Source organism: Protopterus annectens, chromosome 3.part1 (genome assembly GCF_019279795.1).
Source record: "Protopterus annectens isolate FY-2018-M chromosome 3.part1, PAN1.0, whole genome shotgun sequence".
In the NCBI taxonomy this organism is placed as follows: Eukaryota; Metazoa; Chordata; order Ceratodontiformes; family Protopteridae; genus Protopterus; species Protopterus annectens.
The window spans coordinates 1,118,920,025-1,118,944,393 of NC_056732.1; the positions used below are offsets into that span (position 1 = coordinate 1,118,920,025).

The 24,369-nt window shown below is 42.8% G+C and overlaps 1 protein-coding gene across 4 annotated transcripts in view; it reads right to left on the reverse strand.

The window, feature by feature from the left end:
• The window catches only part of SLC45A4 (solute carrier family 45 member 4), a 1,160,736-nt gene that overhangs the window by 114,162 nt on the left and 1,022,205 nt on the right, over positions 1-24,369 (reverse strand). The gene's annotated exons all lie outside the window — the stretch shown is intronic.

Sequence of the window (24,369 nt, forward strand, 5' to 3'; positions counted from 1 at the left end):
ACAAAACCCAAGAATCTCAGTTGATCAGTTGCCAGTTTGGAAAACAGATGGAGAGATAAAGGGAAAAGGGAGTCCGTCCAAGGGTTGGGGATGGTAAGTGTCAAAGAGAAGCAGGTTGTAAGATAAAGGAGGCTTCTGAACCACAGCATCCTGAGAAGACTTATCAGGAGGAGCTCATCTACTACCCCCCTTCCTGCCTTTAGTGGCCTGGCAAGGTTGCTGCAAACAAAAGCAGACTTTCAGCTGGAACTTGTTTAAGTTCCTGCAAAACTTTACCTTTTCCTTGAAGAGGTAGTAGCAGCAGTTCCAAACAGATTTTTATTATTCAAAGGAGCATCCAGCATCTTGACCTTATTGTCTTCAGGTAAAGACTGGAGATAAAGCCAAGAGCAATGCCTCATGACAGACCCAACGGCAGCAGCTCTAGAAGATGCGTCAGTAGCATGACAGCTACAACTGATACGAGTGACGAGCGACCTCAGAGGTATTACCCAAAATGGATACAGCAGAAGACTTTGCTTCAGAATCAGGGAGGTCAGAAAAAAAACTGACAAGCCTGGGCAATCTAGGCCAGAGCATATCTGGTCATGCGAGTCTGGTTAACTGATAGACCTTCTTTCCAGTCCTCTCAAAGGCCTTACTATCTTTATCAAAAAACAAAAGCGTGGTAAGAGGGTAAAAGCTTAGAAAGCTTGTCACAGGAGACTGACATCACAACAGGATAAGTAGAATGACACTTACATAGGAATTAGCAATCCTCAGGAACCTTACAGAACCTGTCGGGTTTCTTTGGAGCAAGAGCTGAGAATCAGGAGTTTTAGAGGCAGTTATAAAGATGCCTAACAAAGCAGCCAACACAGGAGGTACTGCGGAAGGATTAGGAGTGTCCACCTGAAGCAACGTGTAGTACTTCTTCTGGATATCAGACACCTGAGAAGAATGCCACTTCAAGTATTCCCCCATTCTGGCAACTCCTCAAAGGAGACTGAGGGCTAATGAATTCCTCTTCATCAGAGCTACAAGCTAAAGAAGAAGGCATCTGGCAAGAGTAAGACAAGGACTCTTCATAGTCCCCAAATCCTCAGCCATGGAATCAGGTTCCCTAGGCCTTTTGGAAAGAGTTAAGGTCTAAGGGGGAGGTAGACAAAGAAACCCTATTTTTATATTATATGTAACCATGGTTGTCCATTGTCTTATCATAAAAATAATAATCCACTGAAGTATTATTTGTTTGAATACTATTTGTGAGAGGATACCTAAAGTTGTGTTTAAAAAGATCTGTCCTAAATTTGTTTAATTTTACCCTACCATTGTATTGTTTTTATTATTACTTGGGCATAGTATCACTGTTTATTTCTTCTGTATTTTTTCTATGTGTAGTTCTTCTACCTGGCCCTCTGCTGAAAAAGGACATGTGTCCAGTCGGACTATCCCGGTAAACAAATGCAAAATAAATAAAAATAATAAACACAACCTGGGGAGGTTTCAGGGCCATGCAAGCATTAAACTGGTCCTGAGTAAACGCCTGCTATTCCCTTTGAGGGTCCTTGGCACGTAAAGATGAACGTCTAGTCTTCTATTTTTTCTTGGGAGGGACATCAGCCCTAACAACCTTCAGAGGTTCTGAACCCTGTTGGGATTAAATAAGGAGTACCTGGAACCTCTTCATTAACCAGAATCTGCAGAATTCCTCTAGGGCCCTCCCAAAATAATTAACTGTAGTTTAGAGGACATGCTAAAAGAAAGCTCTATGCATGCCTTCTTGGGGTCACTGCAGAGGAATACAATGTTGACTCTGGGCAGCCTAAAGAGGTATCACCCACTTCTAGACAGACAGCCAGTGGAGACTGGACATATACGGGTCTACTTCATAAGATCGACAGACCACTTGATCGACATTTATTTGGTCGACAGCTCATTTGGTCGACAACCAGTATTCAAGGCAAAAACCTGGGATTTGCACCCCTCCCCAATGTTGTGCGACCCTGGAGTTGATGTATATAGTTAGGGGGGGGGCGAAGCCCCCCCACCTATTTTCATTTAAAATGTGTAGTTTTTTGTTGTATTTTCATGTTTTAAACGGAAATATATATATATATATATATATATATATATATATATATATATATATATATATATATATACACACACATACATACACACACACACACACACACACACACACACACACACACACACACATATATTTATATGCATATGTGGGGTATAATGCATATAAACATAAAACGATGTTTATGTGGTTTGCTTTCTTTTCTGTTAGTGTATGCATACCTATGTCTTAAGTGATAATTTAATTAAGGTGTTAAAAAGAAGTAATTCCAATGATTTTTCCATTCCCCACTCACAGCCATAACAAATGCAAAATGCACACCTTTTTTAATGTACTTGAAACACAGCCAACCCACCTACTAAGTCTCTTTGCCCTTTGGTCTTACACTGTGGTTACAGAGCAGAGACTGCATACAAATCATATACTACAGATGCTTAACACCGCTGACTGGCACATGCAAGCATACCAAGTATGTCTTACATCCATCTTGCATTCTTGTATTAGTACAAACAGGAAGAAATTCCAAGGATTAAACATTACAAAATGATGCTATTTTAAATCATGCAATTTTATAACAACGCACCATGTTGGGTTTTGTTCATGGGTGTGTGGGGTGGATAGTCTGGTCAGTCATCATCTGTCCTCACGATACCAAGAATATCCCATACTATGGAGGAAATATGAATTACCCATTCCTACCATAATATATCTATCAATTGTAGCACACGTCTGCGTAACAAAATTTTTTATAGCTTCTAAAATATGAATGCTCAGGGAAACAGAGTGCTATTTAATCAAAATAAATGGATGGTTGCAAAGAAATTTCTGTCAAGATAAGACACTGAAAATAGCTGACAAGGGAAGCAATGCTATGGTCCATTTTTTCTTGTCAGATTACTGTTTTACACGTATGCAATTTCATCCAAGTCTGTCAACTCTTGACCGGTTGTCAAGCAGCTCAAAAGCTCAAAGCTCTAACATCTGACACAATGCGATAAAGAAGCCAACATTCTGCAAAGTTAATCACACTGGTTGATCACTTCTGTACTAAACTCATCCCAATTAATATGACACTTCATGGATGACCTTCTACCAACCTGCAGCTCAGACTAAAATCATCACCATTATATCTATCAATCTAAAATCAGCATTGCTACCAAATCTCAAAAAAGGGACCATTATAATGTTGCATTACCACAGCTTCTTCAAAAAACAAAGGGAAAACAACTGGAAAACAGTCCATAAAATAACAGAAAATGAATGGTGTATACAAAAAGCCCATCACACTAGATACATTTTTCCTGCAGCTGTTGAAAGAACCTGGCCCTGTGGTAGCATAACATCACTTTATAAAAAATGCACTACAATATACTTCAGCCTTTCTTTGGTCACAAAACTGTAGCCTGAGAAGTAGGTCAGCTCATATCCCGAAACAAAAATATCAACACATGTCTCACTGGATAAGCAAACTTGAGGGGATAAGGTTTACTTGTAGACGTCAACACTACTAATTTAGATATAGTTTCCATTGCACTGTTTATTATTAGAAAGTAATTCTAAATAAAAACGAGCCAAAGAATTTAGTCCTTCAAGTGTACAGAAGCAACAGCACAAATGACTGTAAAGGAAATATTGCTTGTGTTTTGTTTTTCATTTGTGCATTTAATTTCTTCACCTGTTACTATGTTAAATACCCTATGAATAAGCTATCTATTACTTATGTGAAGGGTATTTAACACAGTATGTAATCTATTAAATACCGGTTACTACTGGTCCTAGTAATAAAATATACAGAATCCCTGCCTACTTACAACCATTTCTCCAGTGCTTAAAGAAAGATGGGGTACTTAAATTCTACTATGCCTCATTATTTCAAATGCTATACTTGATGGGGGAGTGGCACACTGCTTCCTTACTACAGGACACATATTACAAGTTGGCACTGCAACTTCTTAATTTAACTTGGTACTAATGAACTGGATAGCCAACTGGATGTGCAACAAGTTAAAACGGTTTATTTAACAACAAAGTGGAACAGAAAAAGTACATTTGTGTAAATCTGCACTTTATCCATAACAGCAGATGTTCAAAGTCTTCACTGCTGCAGTAGCCTATGGGTTGTATCCTGCCAAGGGTAGAGCACCTGGCCAGCTTCCCAAAGCTCTAACCCCCTCTCACACAGTCACTAAATATGCTGAAATGGCCACTAGATGCACTCTGATAGAAGAATACGAAAGTCCAGATGACTAACACTCACAAATATTTAAGCACTCAGGGTGCAAACTCCCTAATGGGACCCTGGTTATTGGCTAGCCACCAACAAGAAAATCTTTTCCATTTGCCAACCTATGACTTTCTAGTAAAAAGTTGTCTCACCTCCTTTAGTATCTCTACTGCACTTCCTTGAGAAAAATGTGCCCAAAAAGTATCTAAATTGAATTATCCAAGTAGTTAGATACAGTTGCTTGATGTTATACTTTATCAAATTCCTCTTGTTCAGTCTGTGAGGAAGATTGAGGTAGTCACCCTTGGCCAATTCCATAAGAAGGGAGAAACAATTTTGCCTGAGATGGAGTCACCACAATGATTTTTGGTAAATCTTTCTGAATCTTCAGAAGTACCTTGAAAATCAGTGGAGAGGGTAGAAAAGCATACCAGGGGAATTGTACAGCATCTGTTCTCCAAGCTTGTTTGTAAAGATTTATGTAGCAGCAATTTGTCTAGTGGTCTGTTTTGAAAGGTGGTGAACATATCTACTTTAGGCGTTACTCACAAATGGATCAATTCCTGGAATACCCCTGGATTGAGTTTCCACTTGCGAGGGTCTGTCCAAGATCTGATGAGTTGGTCTGCCACTATGTTTTGATTTAATGGTATGCAAGACCCACAAATATTTAGGGAGTGTTGAAGAACTAATTCCCAAGCCATCACTGCCAAGCAACATAGTTTGTAAGACTTTTTATCCCCTTGTTTAAGTACCAAATCACCGTGATGTTGCCTGTAAACACCAGACGAGTCCTGGTTGCCAAACATAATGCAAGACATTTACGGCTTGAATCACAGCCAGCATTAATTTGACATTAATGTGCTTTTTGTATATCTGAATTGTTTCACAAACCTTGCACTTTTACTCCCTCAGAGATGCACACCAAGTGAAATCTGAGGTGTCTGTTAAGCCCAACTGCTATGGAGTAGAAGAGTGTGTCCTGGACTGCGAACCTGTGAACCCATCTGACCCTTCCACCACTTTAGTTTTAGCTTTACAAATCCCAGCACTGGGATTTGAAAATCTAGGGAGTGAAGATCCTAGGTCTACATTTTTTTTTTTTAAAGAAACCATTTAATCTTTCTTATGTGCAGCCTGGCAAGTGGCATCATTTGGATCACAGAAGCTAAAAAGGGCTTAAATTCTGAGGAATTCTCTTGCTGAAGTCTGGGTCAGATGAGAAACGTTCATGAACACTTTCTGATAAGTTTCTACGTTGTCTTAAGGTAAAAAGGCTTTTTTGCCTGAAAGTGTCTATAAGACACCCTAAAACACAATCCTGTAACGATGACAGACAGGATTTATGTATGTTGTTGCTGTGTCTTTCGGCTTTTCCCGGTTAGGGGTCGCCACAGCGGAACTCCGGTCCGCTAATGATTGGTAGTTGATTTTTACGTGCAGAGTTACCAGCCCTGATGCACAACCTTCAACGAAGGTACGCCCATTCACGCATATCTCCACACAGAAGACGCTCTAGCTGAGAATCGAACCGGACAGCGTCTTACTGTTGTGAGGCGACAACGCTACTGCAGCATTTCTGTATATTTATCTAAAACCCCAGATTGTTAAGGATGCCTGACATCTGTGCAAAGATTCTTCATAAACAAGCAAGTTGTCTATTGAAATATGTGGACATTTTACAGTCTACTGTAAGCCACCATAGGAGTTGTGCACTTTGTAAATACTCTTGGTACAGTAGATAGCACAAAGGATAGTGCAGAGATCTGATAGTGTGACCCAGACACTCAACATCTCAGGAACCTCCTGAATATTTATGCCACTGGAATGTGATAGTAAGCATCCTTGAGTACTGTTACCATAACAGAGTGATATGGGAGATGGGCTAACACTGATTAGAGTGCTAACATCCTGAATTTTCTAACTTACTCACAGAGATTGGGGAAGGAGAGTTCAAAATCTGGTCTCCACAAGTTCTCCTTTTTGGGGACCATAAACATTCTCGAATAAAAGCCCCTTCTTAAAAGTTCTGCAGTAACATGTTCTAGGACACTTGTTTCTAATGTGTTGGAGCACCTGACGAAACAAGTCTATTTAGTTTTGAGGGTTATGCGAAATCTGAAAGAAGGAAGAAAATCTATCCATTGCCAGTTATAACCCTGCTGAATCACCCTTAAAACCAATCTGTTTGAAATTACTGGACACCAAGCTGGAACACTGAGGGAGAGAGGATTTGAAATTGGAAGGGGAATAAAGTACAGTTTTGTACGTACCATAAATGTAGATGTTCAAGTGCTAATACAGCTGCAGTTATTACAGATGGGTTCTCCTGCCGTCAGGCGGGTTCTCGGTCGGCCGAATTCCAAAGTCTAGGTCCGGCATAGGTTGTAGTCGCTTCTTCCCTGACGTCAGTGAGACAGGGGTATAAAAGAACCAGCCAACGCCATTTTCTTCAGTCTTTCTTGCCCCAGATGTCAGGTGCCCCCAGAAGGAAGGCAATACCTATATATATATATATATACATATATATATATATATATATATATATATATATATATATATATAAAGCAATGCAAAATAGTAAAAAAAAAAAACAGTAGTTGCAAGCAAATACATCATAAAAGAATAACCCCAAACAGGTTGTAAGAGGAGGTGTAGCCACTAGGCCTGTCCCAAGAGGGGAAGGAGGGAGGGAAACCTGGACTGCAGCTGTACTAGCACTCGAACATCTACATTTATTGTAGGTACAAAACTGTACTATGTTCATTGTGCATACAGCTGCAGTCATTACAGATGGGTAGAATCCCAAAGCTACGCAAGGGGTGGTAGGCCCTAGGTGGAACTGGGAGGAGCCAGAATGCCCTGCAAAACTGCAGTGGCAAAGCCTGCTCTAGTTTTGGAGTATAAAGGTAGGTGGTAGTGTTTAGTGAAGGTATGCACAGAACTCCAAGTGGCTGCTTCCAAAATATCTTTGGTAGGAACTCCTCTGAGGAAGGCTGCAGAGGTAGCAGTGGCCCTTGTGGAGTGGGGTCTGATGCCTGCAGGTACAGATTTACCATGAAAAGAGTAACAAAAACGTATGCAGTGGCCTATCCATTTTGAAATTGTCTGTTTGGAAATTGGCTTCCCTTGAGCTCCTGCAGCGTAGGACACAGAGTTGTTCTGATTTTCTGAAAGGCTTTGTTCTGTCCAAATAGTAACGCAGCTGTCTGTGGATGTCCAAGGAATGTAGCAGCCTTTCCCCTTTGTTTTGAGGGTTAGGGTAAAAGGTAGGTAAGTGTATGGCCTGATTTAAAGCTACCCTGGATACCACCTTAGGCATAAATGACTGGTTGGTTCGTAGGGAAACTCTGTCCTGATGGAAGATGATAAAGGGCTGCACAGCCATGAGGGCTTGTAGTTCCGAGACCCTACGAGCTGAGGTAATAGCCAGAAGGAAAGCTGTTTTCCAGGACAAGTATTGCAAATCTGCTGAGGCAGCTGGCTCAAAAGGAGGCAAGGTTAACTTTTCTAGAATGTAATTAAGATCCCAAGCAGGAATTGGTTGTTTCCTTGGAGGTCTTATATTCTTAGCCCCTCTGAGGAACTGTCTTAAGAGTGGGTGAGAGAATAAAGGTGGATCAGTGTTGTATTCTGCAGAAATGGCTAATGCATGGATTTTGATGGAGGAGAATGAAAGTCCACTGCTTAGCAGCTCAGCTAGATACTGTAATATTTGAGGCAAATTCAGTTTTCCAGGATCCTGGCCCTTTTTCTCATTCCAAGCACAAAACCGTTTCCATTTTGCGGAGTAAGCTTTTCTAGTAGACGGCCTTCTGGCCTCCAAAATTACATCCTGCACCTCCTTGAAGAGTAGGGTCTGTTGTGATGTTAAGGAATCTTCCATGCGGCCAGATTGAGTGTTTTCAGCTGACCGTGAAGAGTTTTGTAGCTGTGCTGAGTCAGAAGAAGAGGCATTAGAGGTAGGGTCCATGGAGGAGAATGCGTCAGGCTCCTCAGGAGCGGGTACCAGTGTTGTCTTGGCCAGTCTGGAGCAATCAGAATCATCTTTGGTCTGTCTGATCTTGCTTTTAAAAGCACTTTGGGCAGTAGAGGAAGAGGTGGAAAGGCGTCAACTGTCAGTGCTGTCCAACTGAAAGACAGAGCGTCCACTCTCCAGGCCTTTGGATGAAATGTCCTTGAGCAGAATGTTGTCAATTGATGATTTTTGTGGGAGGCAAAGAGATCTATGTCTAGCCTTCCCCACGCTTGGATTATCTCTGCAAAAACTTGAGGATGCAACTTCCATTCATGTGGATCTGTCATATTTCTGCTTAGGTTGTCTGCCAGCGTGTTTTCCATGCCTGGCAAGTACTGTGCTTGAAGCTCGATGTGCAACTCCAGAGCCATGTTCCAAAGTGACATGGCCAGCCTGCATAGTGGGTATGAATGTGTTCCTCCTTGTTTGTTTATGTACCACATTACTGTGGTGTTGTCTGTCTTTATCAATAGTTGACCTGGATGCAGAAGGTACTTGAAAGCTATAATAGCATTTATTACTGCTAGCATCTCCTTTTGACTGATGTGAAGGTGCTTTTCCTTTTGGGACCATTGGCCCTGAATGTACCGGTTTGTCATGTGTGCTCCCCAGGCGTAGTCGGAGGCGTCTGTTGTGATGACTTGATTTGCTTGAGGCTTGCAGAATGGTAGACCTGTGTTTGTTTGGCATGCTTGAGCCCACCATAGAAATTCCTTTTGCAAACATGGAATTAGTGGTATTATTGTTTCCAAACTGTGACTGTGTTGAGACCATAGGTTTTTTAGGTACCATTGAAGTTTCCTCATATGCAACTTTGCACATGGGATGAGTAGAATACAAGATGCCATGAATCCCAGAGCCTGCAGGATTTTCCTTGCAGTAAGCCTGGTGCAATTTGCTAGTGTCTTGAAGTATTGAATTAGTTGCCCCTGCTTCTCTGGCGTAAGATAGGCCATCTGGGTGTTTGCGTCCAAGTTAGCACCCAAGAAAATTATTTTCTGACATGGTGTTAGTCTGGATTTCTCTTTGTTGACTGTGTATCCCAGAGAATTCAATAACCGTGTTACATAAGCCAGATGTTCCAGAAGTATGTGTTTGCTGTCCGCTTGGATCAGGCAGTCGTCCAAATAAAGGTATATTTGTATCCCTTGAAGTCTGCAGTAGGCAATTACTGATGCCAGGCATTTCGTGAATACTCTGGGCGCAGTAGATAAGCCAAAGGGCAATGCAGAGAATTGATAGTGGATTGAAGCTGCAAGAAATCTGAGGTATCTTCTGAAGCTTTGTCTGATTGGGGCATGCAGGTATGCCTCCTTGAGGTCCAATGATACCAGCCAAGACCCCTTGCCCAGCATGGGAAGAAGCTGCTGTAAAGTGAGCATCTTGAATTTTGGTACGAGTAGAAATGTGTTTAGGATGGATAAGTGCAAAATGGGTCTCCAATCTGTTCCCTTCCTTGGCACCAGGAATAGTCTGGAATAAAAACCTTGACCTTGTTCGTGAGTAGGTACCTCTTGAATAGCTTTCATGCCCATGAGCTTTGAAATTTGTATTTGAGCCTCTGCCCTTTGATTGTGTGGCAGGTTCGGCATGCCTCTCATTTTTGGAAGGGTGTGAAAATGAAATCTGTAGCCTCTATTTATAATGTCCAGGATCCATTTGTCTTTTGTGACAATATGCCAATTTTTTGAAAATAATGCCAGCTTTCCTCCTAAGGGTACTGCCATTTGAGCCTTGCTTGGCATGCAAAGGGGAAAGTCATTGGGTTTGCTTCCTGTATTGCTGTGAACTATCTTCGCCACCTCTTGGTGTTGGAGTTTGCCATTGTCTGCCACTATACGATCCTTGAGATTGTCCTCTGACCCTTGGGCGCCTGTATCTACCTCTTTGGGGTCTGTCCGTGGCTGGAAAGGACCAATTTTTTGAAGGCCAATTTCTACTAAAACGTGGTGGTTGTACCTGTAGAAAATCTTTAACAGTTTGCATAGATTTAGCTTTTTCTTCCATTTTCCTTAATACCTCCTCAGCATTAGCACCAAATAATACATCCTTTTTGTAGAGGAGCATCTAGTAATTTAGCTTTGACATGATCAGGCAAGGCTTGTTCCCTAAGCCAGACATGTCTACGTATGACTGATCCTGTAACATCAGCTCTACTTGAGGCCTCTAGAGCATCATAACCACATTGTAAGGTGTGCTTACCCACTTGTTCTGCACTATGCATCATATCCTGCAACTCCTTCAAATCTGGTTGTTCAGGTTGTGTCATTTTACTTTTCAATTGTGATAACAGAAACTGTTGATATTTAAGCATATGGAACTGACAGTTTAAAGCCCTCATGGCTAGGGTAGCAGAGGTATATACCTTTTTTCTCCACCTTTCTAAGGATCTAGAATCTCTCTTGGAAGGTAATGGATTTTTAGCAGTAGAGGCCTTCATTCCCTTGGGGCCCTGAGAAATGGTTTCAGGGTCAGCAGTATGGCTTTTGTAAAGAAATTGGTGTGAGTTAGGAACTCTGTAGTACCTATCAGGCTTGACTGGGGCTGGAGGCAGGGAATCCGGATTAAGGCAGGCCTCCGAGTAAACATCATCAAGTATGTCCAAGACAGGAGGTATCGCCAGAGGCCTGTGCTGAGGTAGCAAAAGAAATTCCCTAAGCCTTTTCTTGGAATCTGAATAATCTTGGCCTTCCCAGTGGAAGTGTTCCCTCAAGGTATGCAAGGTTTCCCCGAATGAGTAATCCTCTGGGGGGGATACAGAAGGAAGGGACTCCTCTGCATCGGAGTCTTCAAAAGGGGAGTAGGAATGTTCCTCCTCATCAGAATGCTCTGAAATAATGGAGCCCTGATCAGAAGAGGGTGATTCTTCCTCCACTCTGGGTCTTTTGTCCGGTGGGGGTTGGGAACCCCAGATAAGAGTAATTAAATCCTCAGCCATTTTAAGCATCTGCTTTTTAGGCATGGGACCTGGAGATGGGCCCTGTGCAGCAGGTCTCTTGGATAGCATGGCTGATTTAGACTTAGTAAAGGCCTTGATGGAAAAGGAAGAGAAAGGCCTGAAGACACCATGGGTGGAGGTAGACCTGTCCACATTATGAGGCTCAATACTAACAGTGGCTTCGGTATCTGTAGTCAGGGTGTTGGCCGAGGAACCTGCGGCCTCGGTTACAGAGGACACCGCCAGAGAAGCGTCGTCGGTAGTCAGGGGCTGCGTAGGCACCTCGCTGAGAACTGGACCACGTGTAGTCGGTGGAGGCCATGGATCTCGCGTGTCGGTCCTTGCGTTTTTTGGACAAAACAGGAGTCGGAGTCTCCGATGACATTATATAGTTAAAAGCTTTCCCAAAGTAGTGCTCGGCGAACTCCGCCCGACGCTTAATAGTGCATTTATTGAAAGTAGCACAAAAGCGACAGCCCGAGACGTCGTGGTCTGGGCCTAAACAAGGTATACAGAGGGAATGGAAATCCTTATGCGGTATTTGCTTCCCACAAGAAATACAATTATTAACTTTGTCTGACATTGGTCTGAGGCAAGAAAAGTTTCCCCAACGGGGTACTTAGCTTTAAAGAAGACTTCGGATTCAAAATTTTCGTAATTTCAGGAGCTGGCCGACCGGCACTTGCGAACTGCTTCTGCTTCGGGCACCGCGGCAAAAAAGACTGAAGAAAATGGCGTCGGCTGGTTCTTTTATACCCCTGTCGCACTGACGTCAGGGAAGAAGCGACTACAACCGACGCCGGACCTAGACTTTGGAATTCGGCCGACCGAGGACCCGCCTGACGGCAGGAGAACCCATCTGTAATGACTGCAGCTGTATGTACGATGAACATCAGTAGGAAGACAAGGAAGTGTAACCAGGTCTTTGGCAGAGTCGTTCTGAAGATGGGGACTGACCTTTTTTGGGGAAATTCTCTTGTTTTTTGGGTTGGGGGAGGTGTTACCCCTCCTGTCATTTTTCTCTGGATGCCTAATACTTATTAGGCTGAGTTCCATGTTTATTTTGTCCTTTGAAAGGGACATAGGTTTTAGAAGAGTAAAATATGGGGAACTGAAAAATTCTAGGAACTCCCTGCATTAATTTACCTCTGTCATCCCATTGTAGTGCCAGAGTAGCAGCAGACTCAAATAAAACCTCAGTTTCTACAAGAGAATTCAAAATTTCTGACTAAAAGTGATCTGAAAAATTTTGGTTACATACCTTAAACAAATCTCCTCAAAAGAGCACCTGAAGCAGAAGCCATGGCAACAGTATCAGCATAATCTTTAAGGTATATATAGAAACTTGAGACAAGTTAGATACAATCTGAGTCACATAAGACCTACCTTCAGGAATCAGGAAGAGGAAAAATTCTTTTAAGCTTCTAAGCACACTTCATTTTGAACTTCCACATGTAACCCTGGTATTTCAGGATTCGGAAGGCTAATGTGGCTGAAGAAAAATGTCTCTCACCCTGTCTGTCCAATCACCTCTTCTCTTTTTATCCCTAGGAACTGGGCTGGAGGTGAAAAGGTGTTTTTCTGCTGCTTGAGCCATAGGAATGATTACAGCAGGATTCACTGTAACAGGAGAACAGAGAAATTTAATCTGCACATGAAACTCTATCCAATTTATCTGCTTTTTTAGGAACTGATGGAAGAGCCTTACAGGCAGCTTTAAATGCATCCTCCAAAACACGCAAAATAGAAGAAATGGATGCAGAAAGTGACTTTTTCATTCAAGTAAATCATAACATCTGCCCAGCTCTGGGGGATCATCTGTCTCTTACCAAGCAAATATGTCCCTCATTCTGAAAATAGTCTCAGAAATGGAGAAAGCTTCAACTGGTAGCAATTCAGACTTAGTCAGTGAGAATCAGTCTTGGCCTTTAGAATCCTGGGATGAGTATAATACATTTGTGCAAGCTATTTCTGTAACAGGAGGAGGCTCAAAAGGATTGGGCCAATTTCTCAAGAACAAAATTAAGGTCCCAAGGAGGAGGAATAGGCTTTTATGGAGAACAGATATGAAGGACATCTAAAAAAAAGTGTATGACTTCAAAACTAAAAGCCAAAGGTGTATTCAGACACAAACCAGCGGAAATGGCTGATAAATGAACTTTTACAGATGACTATGCCAAGCCAGAACTGAACACCTAACATAAATAAAGAAGGACTGTAGGAACCTCCATAGAAAAAAGGTTCAGGTCATGCTTGAGACACTACATAGAAAATCCCTTCTACTTAGGTTGGGAGCTGGTATAATCACAGACACAAAAGCACAGGGTTTTGAGTCCCATCTACAGAAAACCGGCTAAGCTTTAAATGGCCTGCAAGGACAGCAGCCTAGTACTTGCCTATAAGCATGTACGATTTCCTCGTAGTGGGTTTTCTGGCCTCATGCAAAACCCAATGCATGTTCTCAGAATATTGGTGCCTAAAAGGAATCAAATCCCAAAGTGTCAACTGAAGGGTGGACAAGTTAGGGTGAATGAGAGATCTCTTGCCTTGTGTGAGAAAATCCATTCTGTGAGGTAACTTCTGATGACTGTCCATGATCTAGAAGGGATAAACCAGTGTTGTCTGGACCAGAAGGAAGTCATCAGCAAAATTCTGGATGTGTCCCACATGATCTTCTGCAGGACCTTTGGCAGTAGAGGAAGAGTGGGAAAGGCATACAGAAACATCCCCCTCCAAGAAAAAGACATGCTGTCCACTTTTTAAGCCAGAAGACTCCATATTCTGCTACAGAACTGGGTCAAGTGTCTATTCAGAGGCACACAGATCTACCTGAGGAGTACCCCAATGATGCACAATGTCAAGAAACACCTCTCTATGAAGAATGCACTCATCAGGATTTGCCCTGGACCTGCACAAAGTGTCTGTCATCAGACTGTGCTCTGAAGAAATGCAGACCACCTGTAAGGCCAAGTGATGGTAGACTGCAAAATCCAAAGCCTGAAAAGCCAGCTTGCAAAGAAGGTAAGATTTTCTACTCCCTTGCTTGTTCATGTACCACATGCCTGTGGTAATGTCTGTAAAAACATTTAAAGGATCTGGACTCAAAGGGAGTGAATGGCCTAAAGAGCGAGAAGTACAGCCCTCATTGCCTTGTTGTTGATACAGTCGGACAGCTGTTGATGGGACCAAAGACCCTGAACTTTAAGGTTGTTGGAGGAAGCTCTCCAATCGTGATCGGAAACATCCATATACAGTTATTATTTATTTTATACTTGTTGAACGGGAAAGTCTGACTGAACCCATGTCCATTTTAAGCAGAGGCCTGGGGAGAAAAGCTCCATAGATCAAATTACAAGCACATATTAGGAGTATACAGAAGCATGCAAATTTAAATAGATAATACAAACCTTAAAATGAACATAGTTATATTTATGAAGCTTAAAATTAACATAAAATATGCACATCTTTTACAATTTTAGAATTAGACGAGACAATACACAAGTAAGAGGAAAGGCAGAATAAGATATGTGGGTTAACATGTCTAGAAGTTGCATTATTTTTACTGTATACAGCTGGAAAGTGTACAAATTAGTCATAGTAAGGTACAGTAGCAGGTGAAACAACACAGTTAAGTGGTAGGATATAAAGATTAAGTAAGACAGCAAGGAAAAAGCAGGTGCAAATATGTAGAAAGAAAGCAAATTATACAGCTCCTGGCAAGCCAAAAGAAAGTACAGTTTTGTACCTACCATAAATGTAGATGTCCGATAGGTATGCATCTGCAGTCATAACATATGGGTTGTCCTGCCTCAGGCAGCCCTTGATCGGCGGATTCCAAAGTCTGGGTCTGGCCTCGGCTGATGTCGCACTTTACCCGACGTCAGAGCGTCTGGGGTATAAAAGCATCAGCCGACGCCATCTTCCTCAGTTTTTCTTGCCCCAGATGCCAGGTGCCCTCTAGGAAGGCTAAATTTGGAGAAATGCAATAAATTCCAAACATTTGCAAAAATATATACATATATATATATATATATATATATATATATATATATATATCACACACAAACAGATACACCATAATAGATCCCCCAGCTAGCTAATAGAAGGGTAAGCACCCTAGGAATACCCCAGAGGGGAAGGAGGGAGGGTAAACCTGACTGCAGATGCATACCTATCGGACATCTACATTTATGGTAGGTACAAAACTGTACTATGTCCTTCAAGGATGCATCTGCAGTCATAACATATGGGTAGAATACCATAGCCAATCTGGGGGTGGAGGTACTAAGAAAAGGATGGTGTAGTTAAGATACCCTGCAGGACTGCTGTAGCAAAACCTGCTCTGGATCTGGAGTATAAAGGTAAATTGTAATGCTTGGCAAATGTATGCACGGAGCTCCATGTAGCAGCTTCTAAAATGTCCTTGGTAGCCACCCCTCTTAGGAAGGCTGTAGTGGTGGCTGTGGCTCTCGTGGAATGAGGCCTAATGTTTGCAGGAACAGTCTTTCCATGAAAGGAGTAACAAAAGCGAATGCAATTTCCTATCCATTTTGAAATTGTCTGTTTGGAAATTGCTTTCCTTGTGCCCCAGCAGCATATGCTACAAACAGTTGGTCAGTCTTTCTGTAACTTTTAGTTCTGTCCAAATAGTAGCGTAACTGTCTGTGTATATCCAGAGTGTGTAGAAGTTTCTCCCCTTTATTTTGTGGATTTGGGAAGAATGTAGGCAAGTGAATTGCTTGGTTCAAGGATACCCTAGATACCACCTTTGGCATAAAAGTAGGATTGGTTCTCAATGAAACTCTGTCTTGATGGAAAATAAGAAATGGCTGCACTGCCATTAAAGCTTGTAACTCAGATACTCTTCTTGCTGAAGTTATGGCCAGAAGGAATGCAGTTTTCCAAGACAGAAACTGTAGATCCGCCGATGCTGCTGGTTCAAAGGGTGGAAGTGTTAGTTTCTCCAGCACAAAGTTAAGGTCCCAAGTAGGTAAAGGTGGTTTCCTTGGAGGACTGATGTTTTTGATTCCTCTCAGAAATGGTCTTAAGGGAGGATGCGAGAAGACAGGTGGATCTACATTGTATTCTGCTGAAATTGCTGAGGCATGTATCTTAATGGAAGAATAAGACAGGCCATTGTGGAACAATTCTGCTAAGTATTCCAGTATGTGTGCCATGCTCATCACTGTCACATCTAGGCCTTTTGTTGTGTTCCAAATGAGAAATCTTTTCCATTTTGCTGAGTATGCCTTCCTTGTGGAAGGCTGGCGAGCTTCCATAATAATGTCCTTTACTCTCTGTGATAAGCTATTCTGAGGAGGAGTCATGGTATTCTCCAGGCAGTTAGCTGCAAGGTTTTCAAGTTGGGATGCAGGATCTTGAAATTGTTCTGCGTCAGAAGAAGTGGCCATAGGGGGAGAGGCCACGGTTTCATCTGTGACATGCTCTTCAACAGTGGATACCAGTGCTGCCTTGGCCAGTCTGGAGCTATCAGAATCACTCTTGGCTGTTCTGCCCTGATCTTCAGTAAAACCTTGGACATTAATGGGAGTGGTGGGAAAGCATAGACTTTTAGAGCTTTCCAGCTGAAAGAGAGAGAGTCCACCTTCCATGCTTGTGGGTGGTATGTCCTTGAGCAGAATGTCTTCAGTTGATGATTGTGGGGTGAGGCGAACAGATCTATCTCCGGCCTTCCCCATGATTGTGTTATGAGTAAGAAGATGTCTGGGTGCAGCCTCCATTCGTGTGCATCCATGGTAGTTCTGCTTAAGCTGTCTGCCAGTGTATTGTCTTTCCCTGGCACGAACTGGGACTGTAGTTGTATATTGAGTTTCAAGCAAAGTTCCCATAGATTCATGGCCAGTCTGCATAGAGGGTAGGAATGCGTGCCTCCTTGCTTGTTTATGTACCACATAACTGTGGTGTTGTCTGTCCTTATTAGCAGGTGGCCTTGATGAAGGAAAGGTTTGAAGGCCTCGATTGCGTGTATCACTGCCAGCATTTCCTTTTGGTTTATGTGCATGCGCAGCTGTCCTTGAGACCATAGACCTTGGATACATTTGTCCTCCATGTGTGCTCCCCAACCTCGGTCTGAAGCGTCCGTGGTGATGGTTTGGTTTACTTTTGGTTTGTTGAAAGGCAACCCTCTGTTGGACTGGCAGGCTTGAGCCCACCACAGAAATTCCTTTTGAAGGCACGGAATGAGTGGGATCAAAGTTTCTAAGCTGTGACTGTGCTGAATCCATACACTCCTTAGGTACCATTGCAATTTTCTCATATGCAGCCTGGCTTGTGGAATCAGAATTATGCAGGATGCCATGTAACCCAGGGCCTGCAGAATTTTCCTTGCAGGCAGCTGAGTTTGTCTTGTCAGATTCTTGAAGTAATCCGGAAGTTGTTTTTGTTTTTCTTCTGTGAGAAAGGCCATTTGGTGTTTGTGTCTAGATCTGCACCCAAAAAGGTTATTCTTTGGGAAGGAACAAGTCTTGATTTTTGGATGTTGACTGTGTATCCCAAGGCCTGTAATAGGTGGATGGCATAGTCCAAGTCCTTTAACAAATTTTCCTTGTTGTCCGCTTGTTTAAGGCAGTCGTCCAGATATGGGTAGATTTGAATCCCCTGAAGTCTGCAGTGTGCAATTACTGATGCCAGGCATTTCGTGAATACTCTGGGCGCAGTAGATAAGCCAAAGGGCAATGCTGAGAATTGATAATGCTCTGATCCTGCAAGAAATCTGAGGTGTCTTCTGCAACTTTGTCGAATAGGGACATGCAGGTATGCCTCCTTGAGATCTAGAGTCACCAGCCAAGACTCCTTGCCCAGCATGGGAAGAAGTTGCTGTAGGGTCAGCATCTTGAATTTGGCACAATGAGGTAAGTATTCAGTGTGGACAGGTCGAGAATAGGCCTCCACTGATTTTCTTTTCTTGGAACAAGGAATAATCTGGAATAAAATCCTTGGCCTTGTTCTGAAAGAGGTACCTTTTCTATGGCTTTCATTTGTATTAATTTGTTGATTTGCTTCAAAGCCTCTGCCCTCTGATTTGGTGGCAGGTCTGGCATTCCTTTTCTTTTTGGCAATGTGTGGAAATGGAACCTGTATCCTTTGTCTATTATTTGCAGTGTCCATGTGTCCCTTGTGATGTAATGCCAATTTTTTGAGAATAAAGAAAGCTTTCCGCCCAATGGTGCTTCTAATTGAGCCCTGGTGGGAGTCAAAATAAAGTCATTGAGTCTGTCCTGGTGTAGCAGTTGTTGCTGTTGTTCCTGCACTACCTCTCTGGTTGGGAGGCTGCCACTGACGGCCTCTGTAGGAGCCTCTAGCTTGCCCTCTACCTCTGGCATGCCTGTTCCTGCCTCTCTGGGATCTGTCTGAGTCCGGAAAGGACCAATTCTTAGTAGGCCAATTTCTGCTGAATCTCGGTGGTTGTACTTGCAGAAAGTCCTTGACTGTTTGCACAGATTTTGCCTTTTCTTCAAACTTCTTTAAGACCTCCTGAGCCGTGGAACCAAATAATTTTTGTTTTTCCATTGGAGCATCCAGGAGCTTAGCTTTAACATGGTCTGGTAAAGATTGTTCCTTCAACCAGGCATGCCTCACGATAACTGCCCCTGTCATAGCTGACCTACATGAAGCTTCCAGTGCATCATAACCACACTGCAAAAAATGGTTGCTAACCTGCTGTGAGTTATGTACCAGATCCTGAAGTGATTTACGGTCAAATGGTTCAGAAGAGGAAAGCTTCTTATGCAATTCATCTAACAAATACTCTTGGTACTGAATCATATGAAATTGACAATTTAATGCCCTCATGGAAAGAGTTGCAGAAGTATATACTTTCTTTCCCCATCTCTCTAAAGCTCTAGACTCCCTTTCAGAAGGTAGAGGATTTTTAGCAGTGGCAGCTGCAACCCCTTTTGGGCCCTGGGAAATAGTTTCTGGGTCTGCAGAGTGGGCCTTGTACAGATGTAGATGAGAATCCGGGACCCTGTAGTACCTATCAGGTTTGGCAGGAGCCGGAGGGAGAGAATCAGGGGCTGTACTAGTATCAGAGTACACATCATCAATAACATTCAAAACAGGAGGTATAGCTAAAGGCCTATGCTGAGGTAAATGTAAAAAGGTCCTTAATCTCTTTCTAGAATCAGAAAATTCCTGGCCCTGCCATTGAAAATGTTCTCTCATAGAGTGCAGTGTCTCACCAAATGAAACTCTTCAGGAGGGGAGGCCGAAGGAATAGATTCTTCAGCATCAGAATCCTCGGAGGCCGAATAAGCCTCCTCCTGGTGGTCTGACAACACAGATCCATCCGTAGACTCATCTGAAGATTGGGGGTCAGAGGGCTCAGCCCTGGGCCTTTTGTCTGGTGGTGGTTGAGAGCCCATGTCCGGGTGAGGTTGAGAACCTCTAATTAAAGTGATAAGATCCTCTGCTAGGCTGAGAATCTGAGAGCCAGTAGAAGGTCTCTGAGAGGTAATCTTGGGAGGCATAGCTTTAGCAAGTTTAGCAGCTTTAGCCCTAGAAAAGGCCTTAATGGACATGGATGCAGGGGGTCTGGCTGCACCACGTGCAGGAGTAGACTTGTCTAAAGGAATGGTGTCGGACATTTCCTGGACACCGGTTTCAGCAGGTAATTCAATAACCGACTCAGCCGGGGCCTCCGGGGCAGAGGTAGTTGGTTGAGTGGATTCGGTTAAAGGAAGCACCGAGGACTCGGTTTCAGCCGAAACAGAGACACTCGCGGTAGGCCTAACCATGGTTTCAGCCGAAACCGCGGGCCGTGAGTGTCGGTCCTTGTCCTTCCGTTTTTTCACCACATGCGAAGTCGGAGTCTCCGACGGCATCTTGTACGCAAAATTAGCCCCAAAGAATTCCTCTGCAAACTCCGACCGATGTCTAAGAGTTCGTCGGTTGAAGGAAGCACAGGCAGAGCAGGCCGAGACATCGTGGTCTGGGCCTAAGCAAGGGAGGCAGTAAGAGTGGAAATCCTTATGAGGTATTTGTTTCCCACAAGTTAAACAATTATTTACTTTATCTGACATCGGCTGAGGCAAGAAAGCATCCCCAATGGGGTACTTAGCTTTTTCGAAGTCTTCGGTAGCTGAATCACAGGAGCTGGCCGACCGGCACTTGCGAACTGCTTCTGCTTCGGGCACCACGCGGCAAGAAAGACTGAGGAAGATGGCGTCGGCTGATGCTTTTATACCCCAGACGCTCTGACGTCGGGGAAAGTGCGACATCAGCCGAGGCCAGACCCAGACTTTGGAATCCGGCCGACCGAAGGGCTGCCTGAGGCAGACAACCCATATGTTATGACTGCAGATGCATCCTTGAAGGACATCCTGAAAATACAGACCTGGATTCATGGAAATCTGGTGAATCCACCAGCAGAGCTCAGGTAGACACAAGATAATAGGGGAACTAGATACTCTAGAGGGTAGTACAGCTGCAGCCAAACAGTCTTGCGGTACCACTGAAATGTCCACATGTGGAGTCTGACAAAGCGGACTATGGAAATGGTGAATGCCATGTATGCCAAAGCTCAAGAAAAATTCCCTTGCAGGAAGGGCTGGAAGAGGAAGAAGAGACTGGATATAAGAAGTCAAAGAATAGACCGTCGGAGGTGGAAGGCAAGTCAACATTAGAATGGTCTGAATCCTGCAACCCAAAAACACTTGGTCCTGTCAGGGGAGACAACACAGACTTTTTGAGATTGTGTGTGAACCCACACTCAGAAGACGCATAGAGAAGTGTAGACCCTGAAGTAGGAGCTGCTGAGATGGGCTCGAATCAAAGGGTCATCCAAATAAGGGTATATCTGAATTCCCTGAAGTCTGCAAAAGACCACCACAAGTACCACACATTTGATAAAGACCCTCTAAGCTGTAGAAAGAGCAAAAGGCAATAACATTTTCCTGAAGAAAGGGTGAATAGAAATGTGGAGAAAGGGTGAATAGGAATGTGAAGGTAAGTATCCCTTCAAATCCACGGATACCAGAAAAGCTTGAGGAAGAAACAAAGAAAAAAAGTGTCTGAAGACACAACATCCTGAAAGAAGAAGCCTTGAGAAAATTGTTGAGAAAAGCCATGTCTAGAATGGTCCTCCACGACCATTCCTTTATGGGAACCAGAAGCATCCAGGAATAAAAACCTGTTCCCTGCTGAGACAGTGGGACAGGCTGGATAGCTCCATATACCACCACATCTTGCAGAACTAAAGTAAAATGATGGAGCTGACAAGGAGGAGGCTGTGGAAGGCCTGAGAATGGAAGAAGGGACTTCCAAACCATAAAAGAACCATGTTGGATAATGGAAAGTACCCAGACGTCTGTGGTAATCTGTTATCAAACAGCAAAAGAAAGTGTCAACCTGAAAAACAGTGGAATCTGGGTGAGGGAAGAGAAGTGGCTGAATGTTAAATACAAGCAGATCTGTCAGGGGAAAGAAGGGTTTTGACTCTTAGCATCCTGAGAAAGCTCGTCTAGAAAAACTCTCTTAGAAGCCCTCTTGACCCTAAAAGGCTGTTTAGACTGCCTATGAACAAAGGAACGCTTACAAGGATAATTTCTCTAAAACTTAGGAACAGGAGAGACAAAGATTTGTTTCAAGTACTGTGTCACTTCACCTTATCCTGAAGGGTCTTTAATTCAGCTGCTGATAATGGTTGTCTAAGGGTGAATCCCATTATTTGTCCACCTGGGAAGTAGAGCTGAAAAGGGAAATAGGTATCTTACCCTCTCAGCCAGGTAAATCAGAATGTCCCCAGGTTGGAAGAGAAGAGCCAGGGCATAGCTAATCATACAGGTCTGTTAATTAATAGGCCTGAAGAATACAGTAGTAGAGGTTTTCTTTTTCATTGTACTTATCCACAGCATGGCTGTTCTTATCAGAGGGCAAAATCACAGAAAAAGGCAGCAACTTAGATGGTTCATCAGTGGCTACAGAAATAGCAGCAGGATCAGGGAAGGCCTTTTATATAAAGTGCGTGAACTTCTGAAACTTTATAGATCTGTCCTATTTGTTAACATGCAAGTACTACGCCACCTACCCTTGCGGACCATTTTAAGCCTCGCCATCTTCCCCTTTTTGTGCTTGAAATAACCCATCCCAGTTTTTTTTTTTTTTTTTTTTTTTTTACAGACTGGCCTTGCCCATTCCATGATTGACAACTGTATATTACTGCTAATAGAAAAAAGTGAGATCATACCATTGAAAAATTGAGGGGACTTGTGTATGGGATAAAGCATTTAGGAGATGCCTCTGTCCATTAGCAATACAGGGGACAGTCTTGGGGTAAATGTTCTGTTTCCCATCCACAGATCTAAGTTGTACTTGAAAATGGACAGGGATGAACTTTGTTTTTAATGTGCATGTTAGTGGTATCCTCTTCAAAATATACCTGTCCCTCTAAATCATTCAGTTGCTGTTGCATAGATCCCTAAACAGAGTACTTCTGATAGCATTTTACTTGCTGAGGTACAGTAAGTCCATCAGCAATATGTTGGAGGATGTCTTGTATGCCAGACACAGGTCACTTATTAGCAGTCTGTAGAATACAGAGTATAGTGACAGGGCTTTGAGTCTGTCTGTGTAGAGCATGTTGTTTAGGCCTTGTAGCTTTTTAATAAGGTATCTCTGTGGGAGCTCCAGTAGTTGCATGTGTTTGGACAGATAACGTGCCATTCAGTAATTGGCCTAATAAGGGCTGAGTAAAGGGGGGCAATGACATCACCAGATGTAGACACAATCCCTTTGTTTATAAGCTATACAAAATAGAAGGTCTTTCTTACAACAATAGACACATGTTGGTCAAAAGTTAGGTCAGTGTCCACATTTGTGCCCAAAACCTGAACAATTGGGTAAACTCTTAAGGGAACATTACCAATGTGGCAGTTCTCTGGTGTAGAAAACTTCTCAAAGGATACAATAATGCATTTTCTGGCATTTAGTTTATGAACACGACTTTGACACCAGTTATTTAAGATGCACCTTCCTGCAGGATGGCCAAGTCATTTCGGGATTCAATGCCTGCTCCTAGTTTACAGTCATCTGCAAACTTAGCCAGAGCTATCTGATATTGGCTTTTACTTCAGAGAAATATATACCAAACAGGGGTTCCAGCACAGAACCCTGGGGAACTTTAATGGTGACTGGTCTCTTTGTGGAAGTAACATCCCTTATTTTGATTATCTGTGTCCATTCTGTGAGTCAGCTGGCAATCCATAAGGTGACAGTGGTTTCCATTTTTTTACCATTTCTATTATGCCTGATAGCGAAATTGTGTCAAAAGCTTTGGCTAGGTCGGGGTACGTTGTGTGTACTCTTTTGCCTTCATCCATTGCTTTGGTGACCTTTTCAAAAAAAATCCACCAGGCTGAGTAAGAATGACCTGCCCTTGAGTAATCCAAACTGAGATGGGTCCAGTGTTTGGAGGTTCCCTATGTCCTGATTGATTTAATTCCATAATATGTCTTTCTATAAGTTTGCATATGAGGCTGGTCAAACTTATGGATCTGTATTTGCCCAAGTCCATGGAAGGTCCTCCCTTATGCAAGGGAATGACTGCAACTGTTCTCCATTCACCTGGTACAAAACCTGTATGTAGGCTGAGATTGAACTGTGTAGTTAGGGGTGTGGCTAAATCATGCTTCACGCTATTTAAGATGCATACAGACATACTGTCAGAACCCGCTGATGCAGTATTTTTAGCTTTCGATAGCACATTTAAGACTTGGTCTTGTCAGACAGCTGGACGTAAACCAGTTTCAGGTATACCTTGAATGACAGATGGATGGCAACAAAGGTGTAAAGTTAGAGCTAAATGAATCTACCAGTAGGCTTGCTATATCTTTAGCCTCAGTGTAGGTAACATCTTGCATGATCAACTCAGCACATTGCTGTGTTGTGCTTTTGAAATTATGAACATGACTAAAAAATGCCTTGCAATGGTCTTTGGCTTGAGTAACTATTTTAGCCTCAAACTTGGCTTTGGTGGATTTTATTAAGTTTCTGAGTTGTTTGTTTGAGAGAAGTCCATATGACTTAATATTTGTAATTTTGAACGTGTTTAATATCAGCAGAAGTGATCGAAAGTCTTTTGATTGCTTGCCAGTGTTATG